This window comes from Rhineura floridana, chromosome 19 (assembly GCF_030035675.1).
Source record: "Rhineura floridana isolate rRhiFlo1 chromosome 19, rRhiFlo1.hap2, whole genome shotgun sequence".
In the NCBI taxonomy this organism is placed as follows: domain Eukaryota; kingdom Metazoa; phylum Chordata; class Lepidosauria; order Squamata; family Rhineuridae; genus Rhineura; species Rhineura floridana.
Window position 1 is genome coordinate 19,097,634 of NC_084498.1, and position 12,957 is coordinate 19,110,590.

General features: G+C 43.9%; 2 protein-coding genes across 4 annotated transcripts in view; both read right to left on the reverse strand.

Annotated features, from left to right (window-relative positions):
• TBX1 (T-box transcription factor 1) overlaps nt 1-12,957 on the reverse strand; it is a 74,930-nt gene that overhangs the window by 59,482 nt on the left and 2,491 nt on the right. The window lies entirely within an intron of this gene.
• Nucleotides 1-12,957, reverse strand: part of LOC133373490 (septin-2) — a 481,091-nt gene that overhangs the window by 26,443 nt on the left and 441,691 nt on the right. The window lies entirely within an intron of this gene.

Here is a 12,957-nt window from a genome sequence, read left to right on the forward strand (position 1 = left end):
TACCCTATTCATAGGGTCACCATAAGTTGGGATCAACTTGAAGGCAGTCCATGTCCATTTTCATGCATAGAGACTGGTGATAACGGCAATAATAACCATCACCCTCCTAATCAAAGGCAGAACTGCAATGTGAAAATGCCAAATTGCAACCCATCAAGAAGTGCAAGGGTATCACTTGGGGACTGAATCGCAACAAAGGATTTTGGTTACATTGCATGTGTGAATTTGCTCATCAATGTCACGACACCTGGGTTGTCAACAGCCACTATTTGCAAATGGCCACTGCAATTTGCAAAATTATTTATTTATTTTTATTTTTATTTCATTCCATTTCTATACCGCCCCTAGCCTACGGCTCTCTGGGCGGTTCACACTCGATTCTATATTTTCCGACTCTGACCTCACTGTTTACAACCCCTCAACCCATATATATGTTATACCTGTAACCCAGGATAACAGGTCATCAATCGCAGATGGCAATCCAGGAAAGCTTCTGAAAAAACCTTCCTTGGACCCAGAGGACTTTAACAACTATAGACCAGTGGCAAATGTTCCATTCTTGGGCAAGGTCTTGGAACGAGTGGTTGCTGACCAGCTCCAGGCGCTATTGGATGAAACCGATTATCTAGATCCATTTCAGTCGGGTTTCAGACTTGGTTTTGGCACTGAGACGGCCTTGGTCACCCTGTGTGATGACCTATGTCGGGAGAGAGACAGAGGGAGTGTAACTCTGTTGACTCTCCTTGATCTCTCAACGGCTTTTGATACCATCGACCATGGTATCCTTCTGGAGAGACTTGCGGAGTTGGGTGTTGGAGGCACTGCTTGGCAGTGGTTCCGCTCCTACTTGGCGGGCCGTCTCCAGAAGATAACACTTGGGGAACATTGCTCAACCCCATGGCTTCTCCAATATGGGGTCCCGCAGGGTTCAGTCTTGTCTCCCATGCTTTTTAATATCTATATGAAGCCGTTGGGTGCAGTCATCTGGAGTTTTGGAGTGCGTTGTCATCAGTACGCTGATGACACGCAGCTCTACTTCTCCTTTTCATCTTCTTCAGGTGAGGCAGTCGATGTGCTGAACCGTTGTCTGGACGCGACAATGGACTGGATGAGAACTAACAAACTGAGACTCAATCCTGATAAGACTGAGATGCTGCTGGTGGATGGTTTCTCTGGTCAGATGGTGGATACATACCCTGTCCTGGATGGGGTTACACTCCCCCTAAAGGATCAGGTTCATAGTTTGGGAGTCGTTTTAGACTCTTCCCTATCACTTGAGGCCCATGTAGCCTCGGTGGCCCGGAATGCGTTCTACCAACTTCGGTTGGTAGCCCAGCTATGTCCCTATCTGAGTAAGGAGGACCTTACATCAGTGGTTCATGCTCTGGTAACCTCACGTTTGGACTACTGCAATGCGCTCTACGTAGGGCTACCTCTGAAGACGGTTTGGAAGCTACAGCTAGTGCAAAATACGGCGTCCAGACTGCTAACAAGAACTAAGCGGTCTGAGCATATAACACCTGTTCTGGCTCACTTGCACTGGCTTCCAATATGCTACCGGGCCAGATTCAAAGTGTTGGTACTAACCTATCAAGCCTTATACAGCGCAGGACCACGATAACTGCAGGAACGCCTCTCCCGTTATGAACCGGCTCGTACACTATGGTCTACTACGAAGGCCCTCCTCCGGGTCCCGACCCATAGGGAGGCCCGGAGGGTAGTTACAAGATCTAGGGCCTTCTCAGTGGTGGCCCCCGAATTGTGGAATAGTCTCCCCGAGGAGGTATGCCTGGCGCCAACACTATTATCTTTTCGGCGCCAGGTTAAAACCTTTCTCTTCTCTGAGGCATTTTAATCTAAGTTATTTATGTAAATGTTGTAATTTTTATTTTAGATGGTGTACTTTTATATTTGTTATATTGATCTTGTAATTTTATTATTGTATATGTTTCTATGTTTGCTGCCCAGAGAGCTGTTTGCTAGTCGGGCGGGATATAAGCTGAATAAAATAAATAAATAAATAAATAAATAAAGCTTCTGCCATAACAAATGTGTTAGCCTTGAAAGTGTCACAAGGTTGCTTGTTAATAATAAATATATTTCTGCAGCACTCTTTCCATAACTGAAAAATACTGTAGATGGACTTCCTTGGCTTGAGTGGTCCTATGAGCCAATGGGATCACCATGAAGTCAGCAAGAAGTAGACATAATGTGCAGCTGAGAGTGTCATTACACTTTAATAGGCACCACTAATAATGGGATCACTCCACGGTTTGCCCATTAACAGGGATGATCTCTGCTAATATCTATACAAATTTACATAACAAAGGGTTATGGCGACCCAGTAAGCTAAGTTGAATTGCAAGTTGTGCCTAAAAGCTAAAAAGGCTAAATACCGTGTGTGATTTACAAATAAGTAGGAGGCTTTTACCCTGCATTGAGATCACTGAGACTTAAGACTTAGTAAAATAAGAAAAGCTACTTTATTTATAGAAATACATAGTAGATAGGAAAGGCATACCTAGTTCTAATTAACTAACTGAGGCGCAACGCCCAGTTTTGGGAGTTGCCCTGATGGCTCAGGAGGGAGAGAGCAGACAAAGATGTCTCCTCTCTCTCGGACAGTCGAAAAAGAGAAGAAGAAAGGGTGGAAGGAGGGGCAGATAAGCTTCCATAAGCATTTCTGTCTAATGACGGAAGGAAGTCAGTCAGAGCATCGCAGGTAAAGGTAGTCAAGCCTAGCCATCTGGAGGACCCTAACTCTATCTCCCTTCTGGAACATAAACAAAAGAGCAAAACAGGAGTTGCTCTTGCCCCAAGTCCAACATATTTCCAAGTACGTGTTTTATGAAGATAGCCTAACTGTCCTACTTTCAACTGATTTAATTGGGCAATTAACCAGTCCTGTTGATTTCTCTGATGGATCTGGGTCTGGTCATTGTCTGTGCATGTGTATCCCGCCTTAATGTCCACAATGGAAAGGTGGGGTATAAATGGAATAATAAACCAATAAGAAAACTGTGGTTTGTGGCAATTTCACACATGTGACAAATAGAGCATGTTTTACTAAGATAAGTGCCCTTGTTCACTAAATGACAAGGGTCTCCTTTAAAAAAAAATTACAGGTCATGTCTGGTTGCCTATAATTTTTGCAAGGATGTTTTTCCCCCTCTATGGATTCACAGCACTCTTACAGGGCTGCCCAGATTTTTAAAAAAATGTTTTCAGTCCCTTTATTTGCTCTATCTGCCATGAAGCAGTGAACTGACAATTTGCTGTGATTAATCTGCCACTTTGAGAAATAGACAACCTTAATCCATAATCATCATCTGCCTCATTATTTCAGTCTTCCTGTTATCAATTTCATATCACAATTATTACCATATAGATATAGCTGCTTGTTATCAGTAATAATAATAACAACAACAATAACAACAACAAAAGTACTTCACATCAAGAGTATTCATAACTACAGCATTATAGCTGGCCAAGAACCACCAGGAGATATACAGGAAATATACAGGAGCAAGGCCTGTCTTCCTGAATATAACCACCACCACAGTTATTATTAATAAAATCTCTCTGTATGTAAGGCCACAGAAATCATATAACGTAAGCAGAAAGTTATTTAGGACCTTGGACAAAAGGCCAGCACCTTACTGCTGTATGTGGCTGTGTGTCTTGGTTGCTCTTGGACAGCTAAGAACAGTTTCCATGGGACTGTCATGTTGCAATCCTATACCTAGCTAGGAATGTCCCACTGAACTTCAGAATAAGCATGCGTAGGATTAGCTACTAGCCATGATGGCTATGCTCTGTCTCTGTGGCCGGAAGCAGTGTGCTTTCAAACTGGAAACCGCAAGAGGGGAGAGTGCAACTGTGCTTAGTTCCTGCGTTTAGGCTTCCCAACGCCATCTGGTTGGCCCCTGTGAGAACAGGATGTTGGACTTGTTAGGTCATTGGCATGATCCAGCCAGATCTTTGTGTTCTTATGTTTGTATCATACAACACAAACATGTGTAGGATTGTATTCTGTGTGGGTCTCCCACTTAGGCACCTAAGCAGATCTACACTTCCTGGCTTCAACAAGTACTGCATGGATCTTTGCATGGAAAGGTGGGTATTAAATTTGCTTATACTTATATTTTTGCAGCGTGGGTGCAATCAAACTTTTTTCACTGGCCTCCAGGGATGGATGTTCAGTGCTAGTCCCAGATGAAAGTGTTAAGCGATAGGGTTGAAGTGGGTGAGTGAAGAATTATGTGGCTGCTCTTCCCAAACATTTGCAAAGTAGAAGCCTTCCTCTGAAAGCTACTGAACAGGTTTAAAGGTAATTCGTCAGATTAAGCAGCCTGTGGATTTGCACAGGTTATAATGTGGCTGATTCAAAATACATCGAGCAAAAGACCCCTGCTCCTGTATCTGATAAGTGGTTGAATGGCTACTTTATCAGAGATGCAAAGAACATAAGGAGAGCCCCAACAGATCAGGCCAATGGCTCATCTAGTCCAGCATCCTGTTCTCACAGGGGCCAACCAGATGCCTATGGGAAGCTGCCAAACTAATCCTACACATGTTTATTCTGAAGCAAGTCCCATTGTGAAGAAGGACCTTAGAGTGCTCCACACTCCCTGTTGATTCCCAGCAACTGGTGTTCAGAAGCACACTACCGCCAACAGTAGATGTAGAACATAGCCATCATGGCTGGTAGCTATTGATAGCCTTATTCTGCATAATCCAGGAGTTCCCAAACTGTGGTCTGTGGACCACCAGTGGCCTGCGAGCTGCATTCAGGAAGTCTGCAGCATTTCTGTGGATTTGTGGTTGAAGATGGGAGACACCACATCCATCACATGGAATATTCATTCTGATTTTTAATTGTATTGCTTCTTTTATTTCTTAAATTGCATTATTTTGTATTACGTTTTAATTTTATGGAATTACAATTGCTACAAGAGGCAGAAAAATCATTGAGAGGTCCGCCAACACCCTCTGCAATTTTCAAGTGGTCTGTGGAGGGGGAAAGAGTTGGGAACCACTGCTCCAATCCTCTTTTAAAGCCATCCAGGTTGGTGGCCATTGTTACATCTTGTGGGATACTGTAGCAATGGATTGCCTGAATTGCAGGGATTTGGAATAGATCGGCGTTCTTCAACCTTGGGTCCCCAGATGTTCTTGAACGGCTGTCCCCATCATCCCCAGACAGCTTAGCCAATGGTCAGGGATGAAGGGAGTTGTAGTCCAACAACAACTGAGGACACAAACCTGAGATACTGGTCTTGGTGACCTTTGAAGTCCATTATGAGTCTCACCACAAAGATAACCCTAAAATAAATTGGTCAATCCAGCCAGCATCCTTAACCAGAAGAAAGATATAAAATATAAACTGCATAGTCAGAGCTTTAAAGAGGGGACGGGGGGGACGGGGCAGGGACTTTCACAAGAAAGATCTACATTAAAAAGGCAATTTTCTTGGGCAAAAGTCAACAGCAGGAGAGTAGTTGTCTGGGGTATCAGGGTATGTGTGTCTTAGACCCTTTACTTTTTTGGGAGCAGGGTCCCAATGTCTCCAGCATCCTACAAGCCAATCAGCATGAAAGGGGAAAGTGTTAGCCACTGAGAAGAGGCTGTCGCAGAGTGGCAAAACTGGGAATGGAGAGACTGAGTGAGCCTTTAGGTGTTTGAATCTGCTAAAGATTACACCTTCCCTGCAAATTAGTCAGACAGAGTTTTTAAGCTTTAAAATAAGAAAGAACTACTTTATTCTGGAAGTACATACTTGATAGGAAAGAGTTCTACATCTAGCTAACTAGCTAAATTGGTGATGCAAACACTAACCTTAGTGTTTGCCCTCATGCTGTGAGGAGAGGGAGAGACAAAGAGAAGATGTCTGCTCTCCCTCTCAAGAGAAGGAAGAAGAAGGAAGGAGAAAGGAGATGTGGTCCACATCCTGTGCATATCAGTCTAGCAGGAAGGGAGAGTCAGCACGAGATCAAAGGATAGGCATTAGCCTAGCAATCAAGAGGTCTCCTCTCTAGCTACCCTTTTTAACCCCGTGCAGCCTCAACCCAGAAGTTGGAGTTGAACCACATATTCCAACAGAGTCTTCTAACATGCTTCCTTGCTTTTTTCCTGCTGATTGGAGCCAATCAGAATGAAAGGAGGTGAGTCAGCCACTGAGAAGACTCTTCTCAGTAACTAACACTGTCCCCTCTCATGCTTATTAGCTCCTAGGGGGTGTCTGTTGAGAGAGAAGACATTAAGAAGTGTCTCATTCTTAACCCAGCAGCACAAAAAGGGGGAGTAGGGGGCATGGCTATGTTTCATGAAGGAACCCTGCACTTCTGAATTTGCCACTAAACTATTGGTCAACAGACACATTTTTGAAAACCAGGGCATTTTTTAAACAAGGACCTAACCTCCTGAACAGTTTTTGGTTTCAGGGCTCAGTCACCAGAGGTTTGGCATTGTGAGGAACAGACCAAAAGTCTCTGTCCACACATACTTCAAGAGCATTTCAGGATGCTGCTTTATACCTGCTCAGACTTCTAGCCCTTCTAGCTCAGTCCTGTCAACACTGGCTGGCAGCAGCATTTACTGAGTTTCAGACAAGAGTCTTTCCTAGTCCTGCCTGGAGAAACCAGGGACTGAACCTGGGAAATTTTGCATGCAAAGCATGCTCTCTATCACTGACCCTGTAACCCAGGTGTGAGGAACCTTTGGCCCTCCAGACGTTGCTGGACTACAACTCCCATCAGCCCCAGCCAGCATGGCCAATGGGCCAGGGATGTTGGGAGTTGTAGTCCAAGCAACATTTGGCAACCCAAAGGCTCCCCATACCTCCTATAGCCCTTCCCCAGGGGTATAGTGTGCCTCCTCTCCCGGGCTGCTCCAGGACTTGAGTCTGGGACCTCTTATACTCCAAGCAAGAAACATATTCCTAGTGCAGGGATGAGGAAACTGTGGCCCTCCAGGTGCTGTTGGACTCTGGTACCCATCAGCTGCAGCTTGCACAGCCAATGGTCAGGGATGATAGAAGCTGAGGTCCAACATCTAGAAAGCCAGCATTTCTTATTTCTTGCATTAGACCAAGAAACCAGACATTTCCCTCTCTCCTCTCCTAATATAGGGGAAGGAAAGCTGTTTTGGAATAATAAGCCATAGGTGCCTCCATAACCCCCACCCTCATAAACTACTTTTGAAAATACAATGCCTGAGCATTTATTATGCAGCCCCAAGGCTCAGTGCAGCTGAAGAAGTATTCTCAATATAGCCCAGATGTAGAGTTCATAAAACTTTGTGACATCCCTAAACTATGCAAAATCCCTTGATAGACATCTGGCTCCTTCATAAATGATGATGAGTTTATTCACCACTGTCTCTATACAGATGTATGTGGAATCTACATAATACATATCTACGTAACACCACAAAAGGAAATGTCTTCAAATCCCACAGAAGAGATGTCAAACACTTTACTAATTTATTTATTACACTGATATCCCACTTTTCCTCCAAGAAGCTCAAGGTGGTATACATGGTTCTCCCAGCCCCGTTTGATCCTCACAACAAGCTTGTGAGGCAGGGTAGGCTGAATGACAGTGCCTAGCCCAAGGTCACACAGTGAGCTTCATGACCCAAAGCCCTAGCCCTTCCAACACAACGGGCACCCTCCACAGCAGGGTTAGTCAATATGGTGGTCTTCAGATGATATAGGACTTCAACTCCCATCATCCCTTGATGCATTGGCCATGATGGTTGGGCTAATGGGAAATGTAGTCAAATAGTATCTGGAGAGCACCATCTTGACTGCACCTGCTGTAAACCCAAATTTAGGGAATTTATACTCTCCTCTCTTTCTTTCCCAGGCAAGCAACCCAGCCTTCCCCCAACCTGGTAACCTCCTTCAGATGTTGCAGGACTACAACTCCCATCATCCCTGATACATTGGCCATGCTAGCTGTGGCTGATGGGAGTTGGAGTCCAATCATATCTGGAGAGCATCACATGGTCTACCCTTTCTCCATAGCATCACATTATGGAAAAGACCAAAATGCTTCCACAGAAGGGGCCAGAGGAGAGCCAGGCAGATCCCTACAGAAAAGCCAACCCACCCTACCTATTGTCAGCCCTACACAATGCTGGGAGCCAAATCTTGATGTAATCCAAGCCCTGGCTGGGATGAATTGTGGAGGTGGGAACTTATTTTTCTTATCAAGGTCAGTGGTGGGACACTGCCTTTGCTTGCCACTCCCTTGTTTTTCCCGCATGCCAAAACCAATACGTCACAAACCAAAACACCCGTATGATTGCCTCATTGCTTCAGCTGTTCTTCTGAACCAGGGAGATGATAGTAAGCCTCACTCCCTGCCACTGAAGACAATCAAGAGTCAAAGGCCATGCTAAGTCCTTGACTCATTTGGAAAAGGGAAGAGAGTGACTCAGCCAAGAGAGTGGAATGAAGGCTGAGATAAGGAGATCTATATAAAAGCACAGAAGATCCATTAGATGTCATCTAGTCCAACCCCTTGCTCAATTCAGAAATATATTGCAACTCCAGCATCATTGACAGGTAAATGTTCAGCCTCTAATTCAGGTGCAGGGAGCCTTTGGCCCTCCAGATGTTGCTAAACTTCAACTAATTCCCATCAGCCCCAGCAAGCATGGCCAATGGCAAAGGATGTTGGGCTCTGTAGTTCAGCAACATCCACCAAAGGTTCCCTACACCTGCTCAAATTAACCACTTTCAGTGAAGGAGAGATCACCCATCTCACCAGGCAGCCTGTTCCATTGTTAACTGCTCTTATTGTTAGGAAGTCTCTCCTAATGTTTAGCTGAAATCTGCTTCCCACTCACTGAAGTTTGCTCCATCTTCTGTGAGACAGCCCATTGGATAGGCAGCTGTCATGTCTCCCCTTAATGTGTTCTTCTTCCAGGCTAAACATACCCTGGCCTCTCAACTGTTTTTCACAGGTTTTGGTTATATTGATTACTAGCAGTCTTGGACCCGGCCTTCCTCAGGAATTCTATGAAACCTAAACAATTAGCGTGTCTTTGAAAATGGTGGTTAAAATCATCGCAGTTTTGAAAGATTCAGTCCATCCTCTCGATTCAGCATGGCATCCGTGTAGACGAAAACCTGTTCCTTGATCTCAGGAACTATCATGCAAAATCTGGTTACAATGTCTTAAGAGGCCTACCAACACATAGAGAACAGACACACAACTTTCCAAAAAATATGGAGTAGATACTTGTGCTATTTCTCATTTCATATTGTCCAAGTGCTCCTGAGGGAGTCCTTATAAGTTGTTGGGGGGGGGGACTCTTTGTCTCAAGCCAACGGGGGTAGCTGTTTACTTCTCAAAGAGGCTGGGATATCAGAACAAAGAGTTAAGTCCAAAACTACTCTCTGTTAGCAATCTCTGTCTTATAGTACCATTAAGAAACCTCACTTTGTACTTGCACTGTTGCTTAACACCTTTTAATGCAATGAAACAACAGGCACAGTGCAATCATATCAAAAGGATTTGGGGGGGGGGTCATTTGTGTTAAATTAATAATAACCGTACAGCTGAAGCAGTACACCTGTTGGCCCATCAGGGGGAAAAATAAATAAAAAATCTATGTAAGGGCAATGCTTCTATTAGATCAGACAAAATGTCACACACACACAAGTCTGCAGGTCTGCAAGTTCTCTAGAAGTCATCATCAGGATTGGTGGCATACAAAGTGGGTGATGGTGAGGAAATTGTACACGTGTGTACTGAGAAAATGGACATGGGCTGTCTTCTAGTCGATCCCGACTTATGGCGACCCTACGAATAGCCTTTGTCTGAGGCTGAGAGGCAATGACTGGCCCAAGGTCACCCAGTGTGCTTCATGGCTAAGTAGGGATTCGAACCCTGGTCTCCCAGGTCATAGTCCAACACCTTAACCACTACACCACATTGGCTCTCTGTGTACTGAGAAGCTAGTCCCATTAAGTTCAATCCTCCCAGGTAAGGGAAGGGCCGTAACTCAGTGGCTGAGCATAAGCTTTGCTTGAGAAGGTTCCAAATTCGATTTGCAGCATTTTGTTGGAAGTGCCCCTTGCCTGAAAGCCTGGAGAGCTGCTGCCAGTCAAGGTAGACAATGCTGCACTAGATGGTCCATTGGCATGCCTCAGTACAAGGCAGCTTCCATTAATCCTATGTGTATAGAACTGCAGCCTAAATCTATTCCCAGCTACATAATATATTAGATCCTTGATTGTTCTCCATAGATATGCACCCATATATGTACACACCACAAGTGTGTGAATACAGGCACATTAACAAGGATCAAACATTTTATATTAACCGTAAAATAAAACTGTAAGATAAAGGAGGGCTTTTTACACACAGAAAAATCAACTCATTTGAAATATGGTGTTTGAGGAGAGCTTTGCAGATACCATGGACTGCGAAAAGGACAAATAACTGGGTGTTTTAACAAATTAAACCAGAACTATCACTAGAAGCTAAAATGATGAAACTGAGGTTATCATACTTTGGATGCATAATGAGAAGACAGGATTTGCTAGAAAAGACAATAATGCTGGGAAAAACAGAAGGGAGTAGAAAAAGAGGAAGGCCAAGCAAGAGATGGATTGATTCCATCAAGGAAGCCACAGACCTGAACTGTCAAGATCTGCACAGGGTGGTTCATGACAGATGCTCTTGGAGGTCGCTGATTCACAGGGTCGCCATAAGTCATAATTGACTTGAAACCATATAACAACAACAACAACAAAACAAACAGATTTACTGATTATTTTGCTTAAAAGGTGTTAAGTGAAAGTACAAAGTGAGGTTTCTTAAGTGTATTATAAGATAGAAATTGCTAACAGAGTGTAGTTTGGGACTTAATTCCTTGGGTTTCATTCCAGGGTTGTGAGGATAGGTCCTCGGAGGATGGGTGAAATATATTGTGATGATGATGTTCAAAGAAGGAGCTGCAAGATGTGTTAATAGCAGGGCTTCACCCAGTTAGATACATCTTAATCATAGTAGCTGCTTGATCAATTAAATTTGCATATGAGAAAAAATGCAATAGTTCTAAAGAACAAAGCATTATTCCTTTTTTTATAGGTAATGCAAGCATGAATCACAGCTGGCATCATCTTAAAAGCGCCTCCTCCTTTTTCTCAGGCGAAAATACCTTTTCTAAGATATATTTGCCTCCTGCAATTTCAATAAAATCTTGCAATAAAAATAATAGGGGAGAAATTAAAATGTGTAACCCAATTAACCGGGGACATATTTTCAGTTGATTAATCTACAATTAACCAACTAAGCTGTCACAATGCTAATTATTAGAAAAAAATAAAAAGTAGATGCACAGACACACACTACAGATTTGAGGTGCAACTTTTTCTTACCAGGCAAAGGATGCTGTTTTTAGTGGCGCAGAATTGAATTTATTAATAATAAATAACCAAACAATCTGTCCTCCCCATGAAAGCTTATCCCATAATAATTTTGTTAGCCTTTATTAAGGTGCGACAGGATTCTTTGTTGGTTTTGGCCTGAAAAAGACTCACAGAGCTACTCCCTGGTGTTACCATAATTGAGTTACTGATAATAAGGGCCAAGGTGCCTGGAGCATTTTAAAATCTGCAAACTGTTTTTGCTTTGTTATCTTTTTCATCTGAAAGATATTCTTGGCTGTGCCTTCCAATCAGTAGACTTTATGTCTTTTATAAATAAAAAGTAAACAGCTATGGGTGGATCTCTCTCTCTCTCTCTTTCTACCAGTGTAGAGCACATTCACCAAAAACTTAGCTTGAAGTTTTGAAAACCCATGTCTGATTTTCAGGGGTAAGAAAGAATTTAGAAGAAAGTTTTCGAGACTTATGCTAGTTACTGATTTATTTATTGGTGCACCACCCCTCTGCAATCATTAGCCAAGGGTCCTCCCCCACATATGAAAAGTGACATCCATAAGACATCACTTTCTGTAACTGACTGAGGACCCCAGGCTACATTTTTTGGGTTGCATCCAATGCTAGTTATACTCAGAGTAGACCCACTGAAAATAATGGGCACTACTAACAGGTCCATTAATTTCAATGGGTCTACTCTGAGTAGAACTGAGTGGGATACAACCCTTATTCATGTTTATGTTTAGCCCTCCACATCCCTAAAACCAGTGTGGGCTGGTAAAATATAATAATAATAATAATAACAATAATAACAACAATAATAGACTTGCTGCCTACAAGATGCGCGTGGACACTCGATATTTTGAATTTCTTTCCTTGAAATACCTCTGGAAGGCTGCAATCCTGTTCCCATTTTCTCGGGTGTAAATCCCAGCGGACTGAACGGGATTTACTTCTGAGCACAGGACTGCACTTTGCTCTCGCTCTCCCCCTCCCCTCCCGCAAAAAAAGCGACCACTACCATCTCTCCCCACATTTTTAACTGTGCATGGGCACGAAGGCCAACCCGATTTGATCCAGCTTGTAACTGTAGATCCTTTAAAGGGGGATCGCTCGCTGACTTTCCCTGGAAAAGCGGGCCGCGCCTGTAGTCGCTGCATCAGCACATCGAGAGTGGCAGGATGGGGTTCAATAATCACCTCCGTTTTCGGCTCACAATCAAGGCCGTCGGCTAGGAACCTCGGGAAGTTAGGTAACCTTAGCCCCTGGGCGTAATTTTCAAACGCCCCTCCAGCGCTTTCAATGTCTGGCTCTTCACTTCCTTCCTAAACCAGCCCGGCTGTAGTCAGGGCCCTTTTGCAGAGTCTGCAGTGGTGGGCGGCCTGGCCTTCCGCCCCACCTGACAGCACTACTGACCGTGAAGGGGTAGGATGGGAGGTGGGGAAGGTCCCACTTCGGATCTATATTCGCCAGCAAAGGGCTACGACCTGAATCAATGCCCCCCCATACAATCTTTTGAGTGGCCCGAAGCCAGCCCCGTTAATTTCAATGTTTGT